A 24,469-nucleotide genomic window follows, 5' to 3' on the forward strand; every position below is an offset into this window, starting at 1 on the left:
GCCTGTGAGCACGTGTCAAATGTAGGCACAGTGTGGACTCCCTCTCTCATGACCAAATACTTTAAAAGAATAAGGGAAACAAAATAGGAATCCATTTGTAATTTAACCCCAAATTCATCCATTTTTATAATGGTGTCATGTGGGCACCAGCTGGGCTAAGCCCCCAACAGCAGACTTCCTTGATGATAGACAAGTAACACCCTTTGAAAAGGCCTGCTAAATTAAAGCCTACTACTGTTTAAAGAGATCCTCACTGGTTTGAAGTCAACAGATGTTCAAACCCCAATTCATTTTCCATTCACCTACCTAGATTGATTGAAGCCTGCAGGTTTGTCAGTGTTTTGTGAAGTGCTCTGATGCTAACCAGAGCAAGTCTGACAAAGTCACGCTTAGGAAGTCTTATTATTGGACAACTAGAGACTGAAAAATAAGAGGGCACCTGCATTTTGTTCCTTTGCCAGTACTGTAAAAATTATTTGCAAAAAATTGCTACTTTTTATTATCCTCAGTGGGACCAAAACAAATTTTACATCAAGGTCTTGGGAACAAAGAAAACCCAATTTCTCCATGAAAAATTAGTGACCTTGCCCTATTGGTGACCTAATAAAATATTTATATAGATTATTTCTGGTGAACATGAAACAGGGTTTCTGAAGAGTAAGGCCTTAACTACTGTGCCGGGGGGGGGGCGGGGGGCGGGGGAGGGCTATCTAAAGAAATCCCCTAAGCAATGTTATTTTTAATAAATAATTTCCAGCGCCAGACTACACAAGATTGGTGGGATCTGAACAAAGCTTGCATATTCTTAGATACAGGGAATTGTTGGGTGGCACTAAAAAAACGGACTAATGTTGTCATTAATTATTTTATAATAGAACTGTGCGGAGATGGAAGCTCTCATTCATGAAGGATTTTGAGGTTTCAAAATCCGTGTTCATTCTGAATTAGAACAAAACCAGAGAATTTTGGAATCATGAAAGAGAATCATGCAAAAATTAATTTCAGGTCATTTCAAACATTTTGTTTTGACAAAGTCCTTCCACTTCTATCTGACATTTATATTGGAATATACTATGAAATAAAAATACTGACAAAGACAAAATGTTTCATAATGAAAAAAGATTTACTCCTATAATGTTACAGTGAGATGTTTTGATACTACCAGAACTTTTTATTTCTGAATTACTTCCAAAATGAAATTCTGACAATTGCACCCTAATTTTGGGAAGCATTTCAAGAGAACTGCAAATTCCCACAGAAAATGGTTCTGTTGTAATCTCTCTGTGTTACAGTGATGTAGTGTTTACAGATTTTGTCTGTCTGTGAGTAGTTCTGTCTGTTCAAGAACTCCACCTAAATACTAAGAGTTAGGACCACCAAATTGGGAATACAACTTCCTCTTATCATAACTGAAAGCAAGGGCAGGGTTTGGTTGTGCCACGAAAATGGGACGTACCTGGAATGGGATTGTGTCTCATAAAATGAAACAGAAAAGAGACAGGTGAAAGTAGCTGGCTAGGAGAGTGGGGGTGCCCTCACCCCTGCCTGGGACTGCCACCACCCAGGCACCCTTCTAGGGCTCGTGGTGCTGGCTGTTCCCCTTTGTCAGGGAGTGAGGGAAAAGTGCACAGTTTGCTGCATTCCTCAATCTGGCTGGGGAGTGCAGGGGGCAAATGAACCTGGACCTTCTCCAGTCAGGGGATATGCACCCATCCCTCAACTGTACCCACTAGAGCTGCATTGGCCATGGAGAGGTATTTCTTCTCTATCCCCAAGCTATTGAAGTGAGAGAAGGCTGGGGGCAGTCCTCTCTCACCAGGGTAACCTGGATATTGAACTCCTCCTCCCCAGCCCCAGCCCACAGCAATGATTTAAATGAAGAACAACAAAAAATAATCGAGTTAAGTACCCAGTCAACACCGAGTCAATCATCTCGTAGTGAATAATATGGATAAGGCTACAGTTCAGGAAGGTGCTTGAAGACCTGCCCAACTGCAAGCATATAATCAGCTCCATCAAATTCAAAGGAACTCTAAGGTCTACTTTTGAGCTTAAAATTAGCTATGTGTTAAGTACTGTGCTGAACTGGGATCTCAGGGTGCACCTATGCAGTCAAAGAGAAACAAAGAACTAACCAGCCAGCCCATGTTCCCTCTATTTTCTCCATCCCATGTGCGGAATAAATTCTGTTATGTGTGCTGAGGCAGGTGTGGTTGTGCACCACCTGGAGAAACACAGGCTGTCGGCTGTGGGTTCTCTGCAAATCAGCTGAGCAGCACTGGCATCTTTCCTGGGTGGCTGCCCAAGTGCACAGCTTACAGGGAACACTGAAACCAGCCCCACAGCACTTGGTCTCAGAGCCTGGCTCAACTGACTCAGGCTCACGGGGCTCACGCTGACGTGTTAAAACTAGCAATGTAGATATTTGGGGTCAGGGTGGAGCTCCAGCGAGAACTGAGCGTGTTGGAGTCTCCAATCCATCTTGAGACCAAACGTCTAAGCTGCTCAGTTAAACACTGCAGCACAATCTCGAGCCCCGTGGCCCAGGCTTTGATAGTCACGACTGCAAACATTTTTCACTGTGCAGACTAGAGAATCTGACAGCCTCTGTGGGCCCCTGGGGCAAGATGGGAGGAAGTCACAGCTCCATGCCACCAGTAGGGGTGGGGCCCAGGGCAGAAAAGGTGGGAGCTGGGGTGGGGGTGGTCCGCCCTTAGCTCTGCTCTCATCACAGTGCTGGGCCCCCTCCCTCCCTCCCAGCCATGTGGAGTGGTGCTCCTGCAGAAGTTCAAAGGGGGACGGAGGCTGGATTCTGTTCCTGGCTCTGACACAGACTTCCTAGTCACTTGTCAGGTATATATACAGACACTATAGCCCTGGACACTGAAAAATAACAAAAAATATAAAATTCACTGAAGGGTGAGGAAGTCTAGGGGTTCTGAGTGCATCTATTTACATAGGTAGCTAGATACACTATAACTTCAGAGTAACCCAAATATAAACTGGTTGGCTGTTATTTACCATCCTTACTGGTGTGTTAATGAAAACAGAACATAAGCCAGAAAATTTCCAAGCCCCCAACAATAACACTATTGCTAAGCTCACAGTTTAACTGCTCAGCATATATTTCTGCGCTGAACCCTGATCCAAACGTGTAATAAAAACATAACCGCATTTCCATGGGATTCAGCTAGCTCAAACTGTGTGCCAATAGTTCACTTCCTCTGCTGGGGTCGTAGCAGTTCGCATAGACTCATGCGCCACACGTTTTCCATACACAGATTTATATTACTGTACAGAAAGTCAGTGAGAGCACTGAGCTGGCATCTGTGGATAGGCTGTAGACCTTAATTTTGACACCCTTCCTGTATTTGCAAATGGTTATATCATCAGTGCTACAGTGATCCTTCACTCGAGCTGCGCACATCACAGCACACGTCTGCAGTCTATGGGCAGAGGTTTTAAGCACGGCCCCCTCCCCACACCCACCCCAAAAAAAAAGAAAAATCACACATCTAATGGGAATTTCCTTTTGTAAATCACACCTGATTTGCGCATGTTCTGTTTGCCTGAGAAAAGCTAGGTGCATACAATTGTAGGTGCAGATTTAGAAGCTGGGCTGCGAGCACTTTAAGAGTCTGTCATGATCCTGCATGTTCACAACCATGGAGATAGCGTGAATGACTTCAAGAGAACTTTTCATGACTAGTCAGGCCAATAGTGATTGGCAAGATTGGCCTTTTGGCCACTTTACCCTTCTTATAATCTTATTTTAGCTCAAGCCACAGTGTTGCTGGAACTGTTTTGGGGGCGATGGGTGCTGAGCTACACCCCCTTTGAATCTGTTGAGATTGGGTTGCCAACTCTCCCAGTCTGGACTGTCTTGCTGGAAATGTTCTCCAGCCTGGGAGAGTTGGCAGCCCTTACCACCCCAGGCTGGGACCACAGCTGGGGCCACTGCAGAGCACTGGGGCTGGCAGAGCCAGTGGTCTGAGGAACAGGGACAGTGGGCAATGGGACCCTGAGAGTTGGCAGAGCTTGCAGGACTGACAGGAACTTGTGGGGCTGGTCAAGCCTGTGAGTGGCAGGCCCCAGAGGGCTTGTGGGACTTCAGGGGGGCTAGCAAACACACTGGGACAGTGGGTGCAGGATACTGGGGAGCTGGCTAAATGTGTGGAGCCATTAGCACCCTGCAGAGGTGGCCCAGAGGCCAGGACCCAGGTGCAGGAGGCCAGGTGCAAAACCTGGGGGCTCTGCAGCACTCTTTACCTTCCTACTTCCCAAACAAGCCACCACAGCCTAACACCCGTTTGATGTTTCCCTCTACATCTCCTTCAGTCTTTGCTGTCCTGTCAACAGAGCCAAGCAACATGGGAAAATTGGGTTATCTAGGTCAAAGGGTATGTTTTCATTACCCAGGAGATTGATGTGGTCAGGATTGATCTTCTGGGGTTCAATTTCATGCACTTAGTAGTGATGCAGGAAATCGAATGATCAGGGCTTAGCAGTTGACCCCGGCACTCCTCAATCTCGTGAGGAGTAAGGGAGGTCGATGGGAGAGTTTCTCATGTCAGCCTCCGTCAGTGAAGACAGCCAGGTAAGTTGATTGTAGATACGTCGATTCAAGCTACACAATTGCTGTGGCTGGAATTGCATATCTACAGTCAACTTTAAGATTTAGTGTAGACCCGGCCTTAATTTCAGTGCAGAAAGGGTTGTCTTGTGTTTACAACTCTGGACTAGAACTTAGCAAATTGAGTTAGATTTCCAGCTCTGCTCCAGCCTTTGGGCACATCACTTTGGCATCAAGGACATATCTTTTAATGATCTGGCCCTTAATCTCTCTATGCCTCAGTTGCCCATCTCTAAAAGAAGACTAATAACACTTCTTTTCTCCCAACTTTCGTCTCACCTATTCAAATGGCAACCTCATCAGAGTAGGGACTGTGTCCGTATGCGCAGTGCTTAGCATAATGGAGCCATAACCTTGTCTGGAACATCTATATGCACCACTATAATGCACATACTAAATAATGATATTAATCCAAAGTAAAACAATTTCTCTGCTAAATGATGGGTACATGGAAAGTACCAGGCAGCAGTCTGCTTGATTTTGCTTATTTTGTCATTTAGGAAAGTTCTCTTTGCATAGTCATTCTTGATGAAATAAAGACAGAAATGGGCCAGTTTTCCAAATATTCTTTGTTCACTATTTGAAAATGGAACCTCAAGACACACCACAGACAGTGTGTTTTTGGCCTCCTACACATGGTATTAAACTCACAGACCAAATTTTTAATTATAACAGGCTTTTCCAAAGCACAATCTACCTCCTGGTGAATTTCTTTCTGTGGCGTAATTTATCACTATTCAGACACTGCAGTCAGATCCAGGTCCATTTCATTTCCCGGTGGATTTCTCCAGTTCATTCTCTAGCAGCAGATGGCCAAAATACAACTTTGGTTTGGAGTTCAGTCAGTGTTTTAATAGACAGCCAAGGCTGCAATCTGTACCATTTTTGAATAGTGGCACTTCAGGTGCACTAGGTGAAAACTTCTGCATGTCTACAGCCAGGAATGTTGGATTTCTGTACACTAAGGCTACATCTACACAGCAAAGTTATTTTGAAATAACAGCCATTATTTTAAAATGACTTTGCCATCATCGTCATCTGCACTACTCACATTTGAAATTGCAGGCGCATTATTTTGAATTTTGTAAACCTCATTGCAGTTGTCCAAGGGCACGATTTCAAAATAGGCCCTATGTGTCCAGCCATACTATTTTGAAATAGTGGGGTACATTCTTGGCCACATTTACACTAGCCCCTTTCTTTCAGAAGGGGTATGGTAATGAGCGAGTTGGGAATATGCTAATGAGGTGCTTCCATGGATATGCAGCATCTCATTAGCATAATGGCAAGCATCTCATTAGCATAATTGCAGCCACACGCAATTTGAAAGCACCGCTTTCGAATCGCGTGCCACCCATATAGACTGGGATTTATCGAAAGGATCCCCTGGACTTTGAAAGCCACTTCTTCCTAAAACCAAATAGGAAGAAGAGGTTTTCGAAGTCTGGGGGGGGATCCTTTCAAAAGGGGCACTTTCAAATCGCGTACGGCCACCATTATGCTAATGAGGCACTGCATATTCATGGAAGCACCTCATTAGCATCTTCCCAACTCGCTCATTACCATATCCCTTCTGAAAGAAAAGGGGTAGTGTAGATGTAGGCCTTGGGTGTAGCTGTGCTATTTTGAAATAAGCTATATTGAAAACAGTACCAGAGGGGTAGCTGTGTTAGTCTGCGTTCACAAAAACAACGAGAAGTTCTGTGGCACCTTATAGATTCATAGTTTTTTTGGAGCATAAGGTTTCATGGGCAGAGACCCCATTTATCACATGCATCTGATGAAGTGAGTCTTTGCCTATGAAAACTTATGCTCCAAAAAAATCTGTTAGTCTATAAAGCGCTACAGGACTTCTCACTGTTATTTCAGAATAGCTATTCTGGAATGGATTATTTTGAAATAATGCTGCTGTGCAGATGTAGACTAAGAAAATGCTGAGTTTTTTAATGAACTAAATAGTCAATGTAGATTTCCTTCATCCATTTGCTTCACTCACCACAGAGATCTCTATACCCAGGTCTGTGATCCTGTGATATATTCCTCCCTCTTCCAACCCTCTTACCGACACTTCAGCAAAGAGGGAACAAATTAAAAATAAGAGGCTTTGCCTGATGGTCCATGGAACTTATTTATTTTTAATTTAAACCTCATCTCCAGTAAGTTTAAACCAAACTCTTCCTTTTCCATTTTATTTTATTGACTCTAAACTGAAAACATTACCTGTGCAACTGTTCCAATATGTGCAAACACTCTGAGTCTGCACATAGCATCTGCATACCATTAGGTCAGCACCTGTGAATGGAAGTCAGCATGACATGAACAAAGAAAACATCCCATTCGCTTTTCATTCACAGGTGTTAAGGCCAGAAGGGACAATTAGATTATCCAGTTGGATTTCCTTTATAACACAAGATTATATGCTTTCATGCCATTACTCCTATACTGAGCCCACCAACTGGTTTTTCAGAAATTCCTATCATCTGGAAAGGCATCTAGTCTTGATTTGAAGACTTCAAGAGCCTTTTTGTCATGCCTTTTTGTTATACTTTTCTTTGCTAGACCAAAGAGCAATTCAGGACAAGTCTGCATTAGAAAAGAAATTTGACTTAATATATGCAGCGTCAGCTGGGAGACTTGTGTAGCTGGAATCTTGGCACCTTAGGCTGAGTTTCTGGCATGGCCACACTGTGGGAAGTTGACAGGAGAAATTCTCCCATCAACTTGCCTTACTCTTCATATCAGCAAGGAGTACCTCAGTCAGTGGAGACACCCTCAGGGTTTGATTTTAGCATGTTTCTATTAGGAACACTATATCGAAACCTGGAAGATTAACCATGAAAGTGTTGCATTGCCTCTGAGTGTAGGCAACCCTTTAGTGAAGGTACTTCACACTAATTCAGTTGTCTTCACTATTCTGTTTTGATACACTCAGCAGGTGGAGCTTTTTCCTTGTAAAGCATTGTTTCCAGCTCTCAAGTCATTGTTGTCTCTCTTTTCTGCTCCCTCACCAAAATTCCCATTTGGGGTGCATGAAACATTCTGCTTAAAATGTGGGTACCAGCTGGCCTCAGTATTCTATTAGTGGTCTCATCAAAGCTGTAAATATAGGTAAGAGTCACCTCCCTCTGCTGGCTCCCAATTTTACATCCAAGGCTCACATCAGCCCTTTTTGCCAGAGCAGGTTTCTGGGACCTCATGAAAGATGCAGTAACTGGCCATAAAGCCATAGGATTGGCAACATGTACCTGTGTAAAATGATGAATTTATACCATAGGGATGTTACATACAGTATGTGTAATTGCTGGTGTGTCAGAGAAGCAGCACTTTGTGGCTTTTAGCTGTAGTTAAACCGTTGGAGAAGTCTCAGTGCTTCTGTAGTTAGAGGTAGGTCAGTGTTTCCATTATAAAGTTTGAGTCTCTGGGTGTTTCACATTACCTCAAGAAGAAAAACTCCATACTTCATTTGCCAGCCAGGATACAAATAGCTGTAGTAGTAATAAATCAACCTTTGGAGACATTTTTGAATGTAAGAAATAACATTTGCCCCATTTAGAAACTCTAGAACACTTCTGGGCATATGCCTTACTAAAGACTAAATTACTCTGCTGAAAGACCAAGAGGAGAAGGGATCTAGAGTCATTTTATTAATTGACAATACATTAAAAATATTTTTATTGCTGTTTTCCTGCTTGTTTAAGAACGTGACGTCGTTTCTTCCAAAATTTAGCTGGGTATCTCCTTGGCATGCCAGATAATGATAGGAAAGAGCTGTCTCAGCTCTTAATTGAAAGGCCAGTGTGTAATGAGGCCCTTTCACCCATTTTCCCTCTCAGTTTTCCCATTCTTATGCGGAATAAATTTTGTTATGTGCCCCAATGCATGTGTAGATGCGCATCACCAATAGAAACACACGCTGCTGTCCGAGGGTGCTCTGCTAAGTAGCAGGGTGGCGCCTGAATCTGTCCAGGTCGGCCCCTCCCACCCCAAGTGCGCAGCTTACGGTAACACTGCTCTTCACCCCAGGCTTTCGAGTTAAATGATCATTAGCAAAAGCAAACAAAAGTAGCCTAAATAAATCATTTTGGGACAGGAGAAATAGTGAAAAAATAACTACATTCAAAATGGCAGGGAAATGGTATTCACACTTCATATAAACATATTTATTGATTTATGAAAAAAGGTAATTCTGATATCCTTTTATTAGGACATCCGTCTCCTCATATTTCTCCAAATAACCAGAAATATTTGGCTTTAAGTAAAAATTAAAGTGACTAAGGCACACTCTGCTAACAGGAGCTATCCCAGCATGTGCATTGTTATACTTCATATTTGAATGCATCAGCATTCCACCTAAACCGCCCCATGCACATACAGCATGCTTGGACTGTTGTGACCTCATATGTCTCTCTCTATAGTGGTGGCACCATAAATGCACATTTCTCCAAATAACCAAGTGACAACTAATGCCAAATGCCGGCACTGAATGCTCTTATTTCAGAAATCCCATCATTTTGCACTGGTTCCCAACCTCTGGTCTGTGAACTCCTGTGGGTACTGCAGGGAAAAAATAAGAGAGAAATAAAAATGATCACGGAAAATAAGTTTCAAATAAATTGCAAAGGTCCAATCAATTATTATTTTTACATTAAATATCTTCCAATAATGTTCTTAATTGCTGTCCAAAGATCTATACTGTGTTTCCTTTTTCATTTAATGATGTGTACATAGCAGCTAGAACTGGCTTTAATGGGGGTCCTTGAATGGTTTTGGGGGACGATTGGGGGTCTGCAAATGCTTTGGAGGCATGATTGGAGGGCCACACTAGTGAAAAGTTTGGGAACCACTGATTTAGAGTCAATAAACTGTGAATCAAATAAAAATATCTGAGTCCTCATCCAGTCTTCATTACAAAGAAGAAGGAAAAAAAAACCCTTGTAAAAAGGTAAAAGTGTGCTGAAAACCATCTAGCCACAGAGCTTTCATCATCAGTGGAAATACCTGAGTAAACCTTGCCCACCACACTGACAGGAATGAGCCCATGCAAATTAAAGAGGTGCAGAATTAGCATGATAACATCACCCTGCAGTGTCTGAGCTCTGGTTAATTTAGCACAGGGTGGACTGGATTTTCCTCTGAGATCCAGAGCCTTTGTGGAGCTAAAAAGGGGCAAAGGATCATGGCTGTAAATAGCCTCTGATAGGGTGTGCGTGCTGAGAGTTTCAAGTGAGCATCTAGGACAACTTGTGTGGGTCCTGCAGAGGGAAATGATGCAGCTCTCCTCTACCAGTCCTCACCTGGTGTATCCTTTAGGGGCAATGGGGAAGGAGGGGGAGGACCGAGGACGGAGCTAGGGGAGGGGGGCAGACAGGGATGCTACAAGTGCGGCCCACTGTGGTGAAGGAGGACCACTAACATGGCTGGACCACTATCCATGGTTGCCCATCCCTGATAAAGAAAGTCTTGGATAAACTATCAGCATGAGCAGGGCATCCGACAGAATTGCTGGGCCCCTGGGGAAGGGTGGGGGTAAATGGCTCCATGCTCTTGGAAGAGGCAGGGCCGCATGTGGAAAGGGTGGGGCTGGCACAGGCAGCCCTCTGCACTGCCTGGACTGTGCTATGCCATGCGCCCCACCCCTCCTACCAGTCCTCAGAGCCACCTGGGATGCCACTGTCAATTTAAAGCGCCAGGGGCCTGGGAGCCTTTTGAATCTGTGGGCCCCAGGGAAGTTGCCTCCTTTTCCTTCCACCCTGTCAGTGGGCCTGTGCACAAGCCACTGTATCGATCCAGGACAAGAAACCTTAAGGAAACTGCAGGCGTTAACACAGACTTTTCAGCCAGCCTGACTGTGTGCCCAGTTCTGTTATTCCAAAACACTGCTGGGTACGTACATTATTATGTACCAATACATAGTATACAGCCAAATTGCAGGGTCAAGTTTTCAAACCCTCTTGTGCAAATGCATAAATATTCCCACATGTCCTGGTGATATAAGGGCTGGAAAAAATATGTTATAGTGAGAGACCCGAGGAGCGCAATCTATGAAGATTAAGAGGAGATTTGATCATAGGGTGTAAGTACCTTCACAGGCATGCAATACCAGATACTAAGGATGTCTTAGTTTAGCAGAGAAAGGAATGAGAAGAATCAATGGCTAGAAATTAAAACTAGACAGATTCAAATGAGAAATAATTAAATAATTAAAAATAAAACAGGGAGTGATTAACCATTGGAACAAACTACCAAGGAATGTGGTGGATTCTCCATCTTGCTGTATTCAAATCAAGACTGGATGCCTTTGTGGAACATACGTTTAATCAAACAGCAGTTACTGAGCTCAGCACAGGCATAACTTGATGAAATTCTGTGTCTGTTATGCAGAAGGTTTGACTAGATGTTCAAATGGTCTTTTCTGGCCATTCAGTTGATGCATCTGCCTCTCTCTGCCCTACAGCGTCTCTGCCTTTCTTTAAATCCCCAAGCTACATCCACTCCAGGAAATTGCTGCATAGGCACAGATACATTCTTTAAAAATAACCATACAATAAAATAAGTCAGTTTGACATTTACATGAGACCGTCCTGCATGAATGCGGGATCTTACAGTCCTCTCCCAAAATCAGTCACTCTCCCTCTGTTTTCCTCCTGTTGTTCTTACCTTAGTTTAGGAGGCCTTGAACCCACAAACGTGTGAGTGCAATGAGCAGTCAAGTAGCACTTTAAAGACTAGCAAAATAGTTTATTATGTGAGCTTTCGTGGGACAGACCCACTTCTTCAGCCCATAGCCAGACCAGGACAGACTCAATATTTAAGGCACAGAGAACCAAAAGCAGTAAGCAAGGAGGACATGGAAACATTCACCTAGCCAGGGTCTTAGATTATAGACTTTACAGAGCCTATGTTTAAGTCCCAAGAACATCTATCATGTGACACATATCATAAATAAGGACATATTTGTTTTGAGGCTGGGAGCATCCTCATTTTAAAGAGAAGATTTGAACCCTTTTTCCCTGACTGTTCGATCTCTTGACAAAGCTTTTAGTATCCACTGACTTTGCAAGAATGGCTGGCCATAGGCCACAATTCCCACAAACTCCAAGTCTTCTTTGACCATTCCCCTGTAGGCCAAACTACCAAGTCTTAGTGTCTATCTCTTATTGACTCAAGCTATAATTTGTTCTACCACAAGGTTCTCAACCTTTCTCTTTGTGAGCCCCTCCTGCCCCCATGCTATAAAAGTTCTATAGCCCACCTGGCTTTCTGCATATAAAAGCTAGGAACTGCACTAGCAAGCAAGGCTATTGCTGGGGGCCCAGAGCCAAAAGGACCCCTGCAAAACTAAGCTTCTCAGGCTTTAGTTTCAGTCCCAAGTGGCTGGGTTCAGGCCAAGCTTCAGCCCTTTGTGATGGGGCTTTGACTTTCTGGCCTGGGCTCCAGTAAGTCTAACACTGGTCCTGCTTGTTGAACTCCCTGAAACTTTCTCGCAGCCTTTGCCCCCAGGTTGAGACCACTGCTCTACTCCACGCTCTCATTATTTCTGTTCTTGAAATTCTTGACGTTCCCATTCCTGTCTCCTCCTCCGTCTACGTGCAGGCCCACTGATAAGGGGGGGCAAAAGGGGCAGTGGCCATGGGGCTGGTGTTTCAAAGGGGCCCAGAGCTCCAGCTGCCACCACTGCTACTTTGGCAGCAGCTGTGGCTGGAGCTCTGGGCCCCTTTGAAGTGTCGCAGCAGCCCTGCTCCAGCTGTGCACAGCTGTGAGGGAAGCGGGAGAGGGCCCAGTGCTGTGGTCTGAGAAGCACTGAGGAATGACTGCCCTAGGTCCTGCCCCACCCACCCTTGGCCACACCCCTTCTGGGACACAGAGCTGGCCCTGCTCCCACCTTGCCTTGGGGCTGCAGGGGCTGTCAGAGCTGCTGTCTACACAGACTCTTCCGAGACCTTCAGTCATGCAACATTGCTCTGCTCACAACCTTTTTGATCCAGGCACCGTATTCACCGCGTTCATTTCTCTTCAACCCTGGGCCAAAAAGAGGGGAAAAAACTCTCCACCCAGAGAGCTGTCTTGCCTCTGACTCCACTAGCCAGCCTGTCTTTTCCCAGCACTTCCTTCCTCTGCCTTCTGCACCTTTGCAATCCTCTCCTGCCCATTCCAATCTGTAAATTAAGTGCCGTTATGGCCGCTCTAGATGCAGGCTGGGAATTCACTGGCATTTAAGTGCCCAGTATGCTGGCTCAGGTGTTGGTGGCCAGCCTGGGAGTTGCACTTCACATACAGTCGCTGCCCCTAAAGAATTTTCAAGCAAAAATTACAATCATGCCCTGGGATCCACTAGCACCACCACCCCTATTAGTACCTCTGAATTTAACGAGCAGGCACAAAAACTGTGCGAGCAAATTCCAGTGAAGGCTCTAGGCCTAAGGAGGCAAGCAACTTATGTAGGTCTGAGATGAATATAGTCATTTAAAATTTCTGTAAGGTTTTTTATAGACTGCAGGTTCCAACATTCTGTCCTACACAGAGCTCTGTACAGCACTCGACCTGAACGCACGTTCCCATTTTACATGAATCAGGAAGCTCCAAGGCCCCTAATGGTTATATTCTCCACTATAGTCCATCTTGCAAAATACCGGTTGTCACTAAACATGTGCAGGGACTAGCCAGCCAGTGGAATTTTCGAAAGTCCTGTGGGTCAGCCTGATTTTGCTTCCAAGGGAGTTAATGAAAGTTTCCTGAGGGCAGTGCTAGGGCGATGGCTGTGTGGTTCTGAAAAATTCCATTCTTCATATCTACCACACAATAGATCTTAATTGGAGTGTACCTTAAACTAAGACATCTAAGATGATCCACTGTATCAGGATCAAAGGTGACAGATTGCATTGGTTAACATTTGTCAGTGTGTGGCTGTGGAAATATTAATATAGTCTTATGTTCCTTTCTTTTCTGGTTTTCATTTAGAACATATTCCTCCTTTCAGATTTTTTATATTCTTTTGCTTCTGCTATAAGATTGTAGTAGTTTGTGTATTCTGAGTCAAACTTCTATGATATTTTCAACTGGATATACACACTTATTTAATAGTAAAACAAAAAAGCAGTCAAGTAGCACTTTAATGACTAACAAAATAATTTATTAGTTGATGAGCTTTCATGGGACAGACCCACTTCTTCAGATCATGTGGGTCTGTCCCACGAAAGCTCATCAACTAATAAATTATTTTGTTAGCTTTTTAATTGTTACTTTACTGCTTTTTTGTTTTGATAGAATACAGACTAACATGACTATCTCTCTGTCATTATTTAGTAGCAGAGAAACACTGTAATTATTGGTTCTGTTGCAACAGGGTATGCTACAAAGGTTAGGGCTTTTGTATAATATGATGTATTTTAAGTTATTTTTCATTCACACTGAAAATACAAAATAGATAGCTGCAAAAGCAAATGCATATCACTAAATTACCCAAAAGCAGAAGATACATTTTAACTCCATTTTCACAATGGGAAATGTGATTTCTCTTTTGATTGAAGAAGTATTTTAAATTGTACTTAACTACATCGGTTTCCCTCCTTCTCCCCCACGTACCACAAGTCCATTTGTTTCTCTTACCTTGCCCTTGAGCATATGTCCAAAGTCACCTTGTCCCTAACTCCGTTGATTTCAGTGTTAGGAAGACAGAGTCCGATGCCTCCTGAGCTCCGCCCAGTGGCCAGAGCTGGCTCTGCAGCACCCTGGATCCTTCTCCCCTCCTAAACACCCAATCCCTCACAAAAAACCTATTCTCTCTGCTCCACAAGATCCCTCCTTCAGGTCTGAGTCTATTAACATACAGTTCAGAACAATCAAAAAAACCGCTTTTCCCAAACGTAAGCTGAGCATGGCCCTTCCTCCCTGTGGTACCATCTCCAAATTCTCTTGTTGTCTCAGGATATTCCCTGCAGGAATCTTACTCCGAGGCCTTCCCACCTGGAAACTTGCGTGACATATCAGGCTCTTCCTTGGTTTTGCAGACCCTTCCCATTACTTTCTATCTGAAGCAACTCTGCAGAGGGTCTCCAGGCCATTGCTAACTGCACAAGTCTCTCTCTTTCTCCACAGCCTCACTACACCTTTCTCTGGCTTTCAGGCACAACACTTCCATCTGACCAAAGATTTCCTACAAGAGACTCAGCTCACTACAGCCTCCTCTGGCTTGTTATAGAGTGTGTCTATCCTGCAGCCTTTACACATTTCCAGCCATCCCCCGTTGTCCACTCTTTGACTGCTGGCCAGGTGTGCTAAGAACCACACTGTAAACCCTGTGTATTAACGGACACCACTTTTTATACCCCTGGACTATGCACGTCAAGAAAAATAGATCCCAAGCTGGTTAGCTCATCTCAGAGTGAGCTCTTGGGGAAATGACCCCACCCTGTACCTACCAGTCCACTTTGCTATGTGGCTGCAGCAATAGAGACCGGCTGTCCTTAGGCACTCCCATCTGTTAATGAGAGACAGGTGGACTTATCCAGTTTCCTCTTGATGGATCCACCCTATGATATATTTTAACAATGAATTTCTGAGAACACACTCATACCCCATGCTCTTGCCATCATTTATGAGGTACAAGGCCATGATGCCAAAAACAGCATAATTCCCTCCAGGATAAAACAAAGAGCACAGCTGACTGCAATATTTTAGACTGAGGGGAATTGCTTCACACTAAGGCGACTTGTTGAAATTAACATATTTTGCAGAGCTGTAGCATTCTTGACAAGGTGTGAGTTGGGAAGGTGTTGAGCATTAGGGTTCTCTGGGAGCTGCTGACCAGAATGGAGGAGAAAGAACCTGTGCTTTAGGCTTCATCTGGCTACATATGTACGTGCTGCTCCTGCTAATGTTTTGCCATCTGTGGGTGGAATACATTTTGTCACATGCACCAAGGCATATGTAGATGTGCACCACCTTAGAAACACATGCTGCCAGTAGTGGGTGCTCTGCTAATAAGTGGGGAAGCATTTAAATCAGTCCTGGGTGGCTCCCCTCAAAAGCCCATCTTACGGGGAACACTGCTTGTATGTTTCCAGCACTACCACAGCAGCGTTTTAACATGGCAGAGTGGCCATGGCAGCAGCTGTCTCCCCACAGTGTACCTAAATCACCTCAATCGGGAGTGTGCCTCCCAGCACTGGGACCCTATTTATACATGCACTTTACAGCGCTGTAACTTGGTGCACTCAGGGAAGGGTGTGTTTTCACACCCGTGAATGAGAAAGTTATCGCACAGTAAAGAGGCAGTGTAGACAAGCTTTGAGGCACCGAAAACAGGCATTTTGACCAATCTCTTGCATTCAGCCATTGGAAAGGATTTGGTTTTGCTCCAGTCCAAAATGAAAGTGAGCTTCAAAACCTCAAAACTAAATAAAACTGTCATCCTCCAGGCTGCTCCAGGAGGGGAGGCTGGGTGGTGATGGAGGGCACCTTGGCAAGCCAGCTTGCTCCCTTGAAAGAGATGACCCATGGGAAGGATTTTGGAGGGAAGGAAGCACTGAGGTTTTTTCCCACTGGAGGATTAACTCCTGTCCCCTCTTAGAAATGATTTAGATGGGATTGGTCCCAGTGGGGCAGACAGCTTTGCCAGGCGCCTGAGCAAGGTGTGGGGAGGGCCAGCTCTGTGCTCCTGGAAGGGCCACGGCCTTGGGTGAAAGGGATGGAGATGGGGGCGGGCAGCCAGCCCTCAGTGCTACCCAGAGCATGCCATGCTGCACCCCTTACCTGCCTTAGCAGTGCCCAGAGCACACACTTTGGCAATGGTTTAAAGGGCCCAGGGTTCCAGCTGCTGCTGGCCAGGAGCCCTGGAACCTTTTGAACCACCAGATCCTAGCACGAGTGCCCCCTTTACTCTCCCACCCCAGTCGGAGGGCCTGGTTGGTCCTGCTTTGAACAGGGGGTTGGACTAGATGGCGTCCTCAGGTCTCTTCCTGCCCTAATCTTCTATGATTCTATGACTATTCCATCTTTGTGCATGGGGTGTATGAACTGTATTATAGCTTTCCCCTGAATCTTGGAGGGGAGAGAGTGTTTCTTTGTGGGCCATTACTCATGCATGGATCCCTGACCCTGCAAGGAGCACTAGCTGGAAAGAGGAAGCTGAATAGAAATCAGGCAGATTTCTTTCTTTTTTTTTTTATCCGTAAGGGTATTAATAATTGGGAATGTATTTAAGCGTGAGATTAAAACTCCATCAGGTCGTCTTTAATCAAAATTGGAGTCTAAAAATATGCTCTAAGTCAACCACCAGATACAGCTTGATTCAGGAACTAGTGGGTGAAATTCTATGCTCAGTGTTATGCCAATGGTCAGAGTGGATGATGATGATGGCGCTTTCTGGTCATATGAAGTTCAATCTGTTATATCAAATGTAATCTAGATGGTTTTCAGAGGCAAAATGCTGTTTTTCCTTCGCTTAACCAGGTTTTCATTCAGCTTTCGGTTTTATTGACTCCGTTCTGCACGTGGAGGCATTTAAAGATTGACAAATTCGAACTTACTGCACGTTCTACCTTATTATACCAAGAGATCTATTGTTAAGGAACTTTGTGAAAGCTGTTCAGAGCATTAATAAGTTGTTGTTGCAGACTGGGTTAACTGTTTAAATGCCAGGAAAGAATACAGTTTTCATTTTTTTCATGAAAAATGCTGAGTTTTCCACACCGTGCTTTTTTTCTGGAGATTTCTAGAAGAAGAGTGCTCAATGGCCCTGTCCCCTGCTGGAATACTGCAGCTCTGCAACACATTTTATCCTGGGCTGTGTGCACATCACACAGTTTAGCCCAGAGTGTCACACATGACTGATAAATAAAAGTTTAAATAGGATCCTGATTGCAAGCTCATCAAAGGGAAAACATTTTTAAAGAACTTTACACCACACGACCACAACAAAAGCATTCCCAGCAAAGTAGCTGGCATTGCTGATTTGTTACAATTCATGTCAGTTTCTTAGAGTGCAAGTTACCGATGATAACATCTGAGAAGTGAAAACAAATCGTGAGTGCACCTGTGAAAAAGCAGACTCCATTAGCAGCTCCCCTATGAACTCCTCCACTGCTGGTTTGAACCGCTGGCAGCGATATTTTCTGGTGATATGAGTAATGATGAAATGACAAACTAAACCGACAGTCTCCATTTCATTTACAAAGCTCCTTTCTTATTATTTGTCATTGCAAAAGAAACACAAGACCAAAACATCTGTTCCTGTAGATGGGCCTCCAGCCAAAGCTTTAAAGTTTGCCACTGAGCTAAAGCAACAGCCATCTAATTTCAGCATTGTCCTTAGACCATTCAGTGCTCATCCTCCAAAGCTAGACTGGGGAAAGAAGACCCCTCTCAATGTCTTTTCTTCAGGTGGGTGCATGTTACCCGTGATGCCACGGCTGCCATCTGAAGAGCTGGGGTAACTTGCTCACAAACCCAGCATTCCCTGAAGGCACTGAAATGCTTCCCCGTCATGTCTCACCACATGCAGCTTTTTAAACATACACAGCACTGTGTTTGCACAACACCCAGGGAGTCACAAGTGCGAAGTCATCTCTGTTGTTAGAACATCTGTTACCTGGTGACTAGAAGAAGAACGTGTTAAAAAGGCAGTGAGAGAGAAAAGGGCAGCTTTTAAAAAGTGGAAGTCAAAACCTAGTGAGGAAAATAGAAAGGAACATGTTAAAACATGTTAAAAAGGCAGTGAGAGAGAAAACATGTTAAAAAGGCAGTGAGAGAGAAAAGGGCAGCTTTTAAAAAGTGGAAGTCAAATCCTAGTGAGGAAAATAGAAAGGAACATAAACACTCCCAAATTAAGTGTCATAATGTAGTAAGAAAAGCCAAAAAAGATTTTGAGGCACAGCTAGCCAAAAATTCAAAAAACGATAGTAAAATGTTTTTTAAATACATTAGAAGCAGGAAGCCTGCTAAAAAAGCAGTGGGGCCCTTGGACGATAAACATATAAAAGGAGTGATCAAGGAAGACAGTGCCATTGCGGAGCGATTAAATGATTTCTTTGCTTCAGTCTTCACGGCTGAGGATGTTACAGAGGTTCCTAAATCTGAGCCAGCCTTTTTAGGTGACAAATCTGAGGAACTCTCCCAGATTGAAGTGACATTAGAGGAGGTTTTGGAGTTAATTGATAAGCTGAATAGTAACAAGTCTCCAGGACCAGATGGCATTCACCCAAGGGTTCTGAAAGAACTCAAATGTGAAATTGCGGAGTTATTAACAGTGGTTTGTAACCTATCCTTTAAATCCACTTTGGTACCAAATGACTGGAAGATGGCCAATATAACACCAATATTTAAAAAAGGCTCTAGAGGAGACCCTGGCAATTATAGACCGATAAGTTTAACATCAGTACCAGGCAAATTAGTAGAAACACTAGTAAAGAATAAAATTGCAAGGCACGTAGAAGAGCACGAATTGTTGGACAAAAGTCAGCATGGTTTCTGCAGAGGGAAGTCGTGTCTAACTAATCTATTAGAATTCTTTGAAGAGGTTAATAAACATGCGGACAAGGGGCACCCAGTGGACATAATATACCTAGATTTCCAGAAAGCCTTTGACACGGTCCCACACCAAAGGCTTTTATGTAAATTAGGTGGTCATGGGATAGGAGGAAAGATCCTTTCATGGATCGGGAATTGGTTAAAAGACAGAAAACAAAGGGTGGGAATAAATGGTAAATTTTCACAATGGAGGAGGGTAACTAGTGGTGTTCCCCAGGGGTCAGTCCTGGGACCGATCCTGTTCAACTTGTTCATCAATGATCTAGAAAATGAGGTAAGCAGTGAGGTGGCAAAGTTTGCAGATGACACCAAGTTGTTCAGGACAGTCAAAACCAAAACAGATTGTGAAGAACTACAAAAAGATCTCAGCAAACTGAGTGATTGGGCAGCAAAATGGCAAATGAAATTTAATGTGGGTAAGTGTAAGGTAATGCATGTTGGAAAAAATAACCCAAATTACACGTACTACACGATGGGGTCAAATTTAGCTACGACAGATCAGGAAAGGGATCTTGGAGTTATAGTGGATAGTTCTCTGAAGACATCCACGCAGTGTGCAGCGGCAGCAAATAGGATGTTAGGAATTATTAAAAAAGGGATCGATAATAAGACAAAAGATATCATACTTCCCCTATATAAAACTATGGTACGCCCACATCTTGAGTACTGCGTGCAGATGTGGTCTCCTCACCTCAAAAAAGATATATTGGCATTAGAAAAGGTTCAGAAAAGGGCGACTAAGATGATTAGGGGCTTGGAACGGGTCCCATATGGGGAGAGGCTAGAGAGACTGGGACTTTTCAGTTTGGAAAAGAGGCGATTGAGGGGTGATATGATAGAGGTATATAAAATCATGAATGGTGTGGAGAAAGTGAATATAGAAAAATTATTCACCTTTTCCCATAATACAAGAACTAGGAGACACCAAATGAAATTGATGGGTAGTAGGTTCAAAACTAATAAAAGGAAATTTTTCTTCACACAGCGCACAGTCAACCTGTGGAACTCCTTGCCCGAGGAGGCTGTGAAGGCCAGGACTCTATTAGGGTTTAAAAAAGAGCTTGATACATTTTTGCAGGTTAGGTCCATAAATGGCTATTAGCCAGGGATAAAGTATGGTGCCCTAGCCTTCAGAACAAGGGCAGGAGATGGATGGCAGGAGATAAATCACTTGATCATTGTCTTCTGTTCTCCTTCTCTGGGGCACCTGGCATTGGCCACCGTCGGCAGATGGGATGCTGGGCTGGATGGACCTTTGGTCTGACCCAGTATGGCCATTCTTATGTTCTTATGTTCTTATGATCTCTGGACTTCTCACCTGGAAATTTTTTTTTTCTTAGATGTGGTATCTCAAAGGCTAAAACTCTTCTGCTCAGGGTTTTAGCCAATCCCTGTCAGAGGTTAGGAGGAGACTTTCACAAGAGGCAGATTAACCCTTATTAATGGCTTCTTAGAGCAGAGTTCCTGAAACTTTTTGAGACCATGGGACACCAAACAGTAGTATTTTTATGTGGAATGCCAATGAAAATTTTCTTAAAGAATTGTTGTTAGACCCCCCCACCCCAAAATCCAGTAACATATACAGCAAAACCAAAATGAAGTAGCTTAATCAGGTGTTACAGCAATGAAGAAATAACATTGTGTCTGGCTTTAATAACAGAAAATATAGACCGTCAGTATAGGATACCGCAATAGTGTCAGATGCTTGTGGTACACGCACAAGTTGTTCACAGAACACCAGTGCTCCATGGAATATAGGTGTTGGACAATCAGAGAAAGAAAATTGAGTTGTAGGGAGCCATTGATTGTGATGCAGTGTGATAATTCCTGAGTGGTAAAGACAGCGTAAAGGGGAGAGCAGGCTCACAGGGGTGGAGGGTAGGGTCAGATTGTCACCGTTACACTGCCATGCTGGGGGGAAGGACTCTCTCACTCCTGTGCTCAGGCTGTGACTCCAGCAGCATGGCCCTCTTACCTCTCAGGGCATGGCTACACTACAAAATTGGGTCAATTTTATTTAATTCAACTTGGAGCATCAGAGGTAACAAACATGAGTTTGCATGTCTTCACTCAGTGGCTGAGATTGATGGTGCATAAGAACGGAAGAACAGCCATACTGGGTCTGAGCAAAGGTCCAACCGGGCTGGGGATTACCTGGGGCAGGGCAGTGGTGGCAGGTGGCAGCAGCAGTGGGTGGCCTCCCCTCATCCCTGCAATGCACAGGAGGTGCGAGAGGCAGCCTCCTCCGCTCTGCTGCACTGCACCATCGAGGCCTGCTGAGCCCAGCTTCTCCTCAGGCATCAGGGAGTGGAGTGGAGCAGGCTGCCGTTCGTGCTGCCTTCCTGGTGAGCTGGGGGCGGAGGGTGGGGGGAAGCGACCCCTTGCTGCTGCCACCTGCAACCACCACACCCTGCCCCAGGTAATCATCTTCCCTCCTCTCTATAGGATGGCTGTGGCAGCTGCCCGGTGGCCGGAGATGGTAGCTCCACCTCCTCCTATGGACATGGTAGCTCTGCTAGAAGGTCCTTCCCCCCTTTTTCATGCACCCACTCCAGACATAGGTTCTCATAGTCATTTGTCTCTTCGGCCCTTGCACTGACCCCACAGCGCTGCTAACCTCATTCATAACAGCCTAAAATGGTGGCAAAACTGTGGGGAAGGGAGGTGGTTTCTCTTCTTTTTAAAGAAACCCCACAGCTCCCCGTGACAGCCAGTGGAAGCAACAGAATCACTGTGTAAGGCCAGTCGTGATTACATTTTTAAGCAGCTGGACATGCTGATTTCTACGCTCTGTTTTAAACAGCTCTTACCTCCGAATGCTGGGGAGGGTTTCTTAAATTAGGCATGACACACCAGATGGGGTAATTCAGCCTTAGCTAGGCTCAGCTGTAAGCCATTCTGTAGAAATCGTTTGGAGAACATCAGAAATATCTTTGGCATCCCCGGGACTCAAAGGTGGCAGAACAAAGGTGAACACCTTGATAAGCTGAAAGCTCTATTCTTCTTCAAACAGAGGAAAGCTAGGCAAGCCCTCTAAAGGAACAAAAAATATTTCGGGGGTAGGAAATGCATAACATAAGCAGAAAATGCATTAGAATCCTTTGTCTTGATCTTTGGATAACAATACTTTAAAAGCAAAACTTGGCCTTTTGAAGCTCTGCTCCAGAGTGCCATGTCTGTTCTGAATAAACCACAGTTATGAGGCCAACAGGTCCAAAAGAAACAGACTTCATAAAAGCAGAAAACGTGCAAGCCAGTTCCCAACACAAAAAAAGAAAATCTCTATTACAAAACTACTACTATTCAGCCCCTGGATAAACACCATTATCAAAGATGTATTGGTCTAAAATAGTTTGAAAAGGCAATACTTTTAGCCAGTTATTTATACTTGTTTCCATTCATCTACAAAGCTGAAAAAAAACCCACAAAGGTTCCCTTTGCTGTATTTGGAAACAAGTGATAAAGAGATGTTTGAGATGCTCAGCACCAGAACATGTAGTTACTATTACTGTATAAAGGTGTCTTTTTCTTTCCCCACACACAAAGATCTCATGTGTGTGTTCTTCTGCATCCTGCTCCCAAGGGGCAAACAAGTCTCCTTGGAGACCTCCAGTCCACACTGCCCTGTGGTCTTTAAAATGCAGGGATTTAATTTGTTTTGCTTGGCCTTTTCCTTTCAGGGAAAGAAGCCTGAATCCATCCTAAAGTTGCCACTAAAAAGAAGAAAAGTCATAACAGATAGTTCAGAGATGGATTTGGGAAGAAATTTTGGTCCACCTTTTAACCTGTCCATCATAAAGGCATCCTTTGCTGTCAGACTATTGCCAGCATAGCTTAAATGGACAAAAAGAAATCTTTGTTGGAAATCTTACAAAGAAAGAAAAGCCCAGAAGGGAACATGTTATTCCTTGTGGGAAGACAGTCCAAATCCTGTCCAAGAGCTTTTTGTTTCGATCAGCTATAGAGTCACTTTGCTGCCAGGGAACGCAGAGAAAACTTTCACGCAGTCCAATTTCCTTGGCTAAGTGTTTCACCTGTTTTCCTGGCATGGTAAATAATAATGTCCTGCACTCAGTTGGGCTTGGTAATTCATGCTTCTTCCTCATAGAAGATTTAAATGAGACAAGCCACTTTACCAAGTTTTTTACTCACCAGGCCTCTCAGAAAAGGGCTACACTGAGACAAAAGCCCCTTAACACAGCCATGGCTGGCCTGGATCAGTTGACACTGGTTAGCAAGGCTCAGGCAGCTTGGCTATAAACTTGCAAGGCAGCTATTCAGGCTCTTCTGTGGTGTGACCATATTTCCCTATACTGAATAAGGGACTTCAGGAAAAATTCCCCCATCTGCCTCCATGGCTGTCAGTACCTTGTCCCTTCCTGCTTGCCCAGTGTCAAAAAAGCAGCTAATGCCTCCAATGCTGTTCCTTGCGTTAACCAGAGGAATTGGTGATGGGATTATTGCTTTGGGTAGGCTCCCCAATCTGCCTTAAATATGAAAGGTTCACACCTTTCCTTCAGCCAACTTTGGTCCAGAGCGAGAAGTGCTCTGGATTTGAGGTGGATGTTGAAATCCCCAATGATTACACAGATGACACTGTTAGCAGCACTTACAGTTGGGTTATTTCGACAGCGTGATTGTATTTAATAAACAATACACTCGGATATAACAACTACAAATTGATTGGTAAGCCTAAGTTAATATCTGATTACAAACAAAATTAGCTTGATAGACTGTTCTAATACAGCTCTCCTTACTTACTGTACTTATAGTTTATATTTATGCTAAAAGAAAATATGATACTCACTACCACCTTAGAGCTCTCAGAACCCATTCCACAGCTGGTGGGTAGACATGTGACACTAATACGTCAGAGTAGAGAGAGACTTGAAAGACTGAGGAAGATTGGCACCAAGATAGATATAGAAAAAAGGAGAGAGAGCATGAATCCATTCTGCCTTGGGTGTGGGACTCACCACATATGGCAAGGTGTTATATAAGCCATTTTTGTTACTGCACTTAAATATCCATGCTAAATTAGGCACCCGCCCTTTCAGAATTCTGGGGTTTCCAGATTTGATTGGTGAAATTAATTTAAGGTCTTTTCTTGTGATCATACACCTATGTACAAGATGTGGTGTCAGTCCGCCTGCAAAAATTCCAAGAAGAGGTCAGAAAAGTACCATAAAATAACTTTATATGACCTTTAACTACACAGTAGACCCCCAACTTACAAGGGGGTTGCATTCTCACAATCCCCATGTAAGTCAAATTTCCCACATAATGTGGGGATAAGGGCACCAACCCTGG

General features: G+C 44.0%; 1 long non-coding RNA gene across 1 annotated transcript in view; it reads right to left on the bottom strand.

The window, feature by feature from the left end:
- Positions 1 to 9,051: 9,051 nt before the first annotated feature.
- Positions 9,052 to 24,469, bottom strand: part of LOC142012340 (uncharacterized) — a 44,144-nt gene continuing 28,726 nt past the window's right edge. Inside the window, exon 3 of the long non-coding RNA XR_012645314.1 lies at positions 9,052 to 9,187. This is a non-coding gene — a long non-coding RNA (uncharacterized LOC142012340). The remainder of the gene's footprint in view (positions 9,188 to 24,469) is intronic.

The sequence above is a fragment of the Carettochelys insculpta genome, chromosome 4 (genome assembly GCF_033958435.1).
Source record: "Carettochelys insculpta isolate YL-2023 chromosome 4, ASM3395843v1, whole genome shotgun sequence".
Lineage (NCBI taxonomy): Eukaryota > Metazoa > Chordata > Testudines > Carettochelyidae > Carettochelys > Carettochelys insculpta.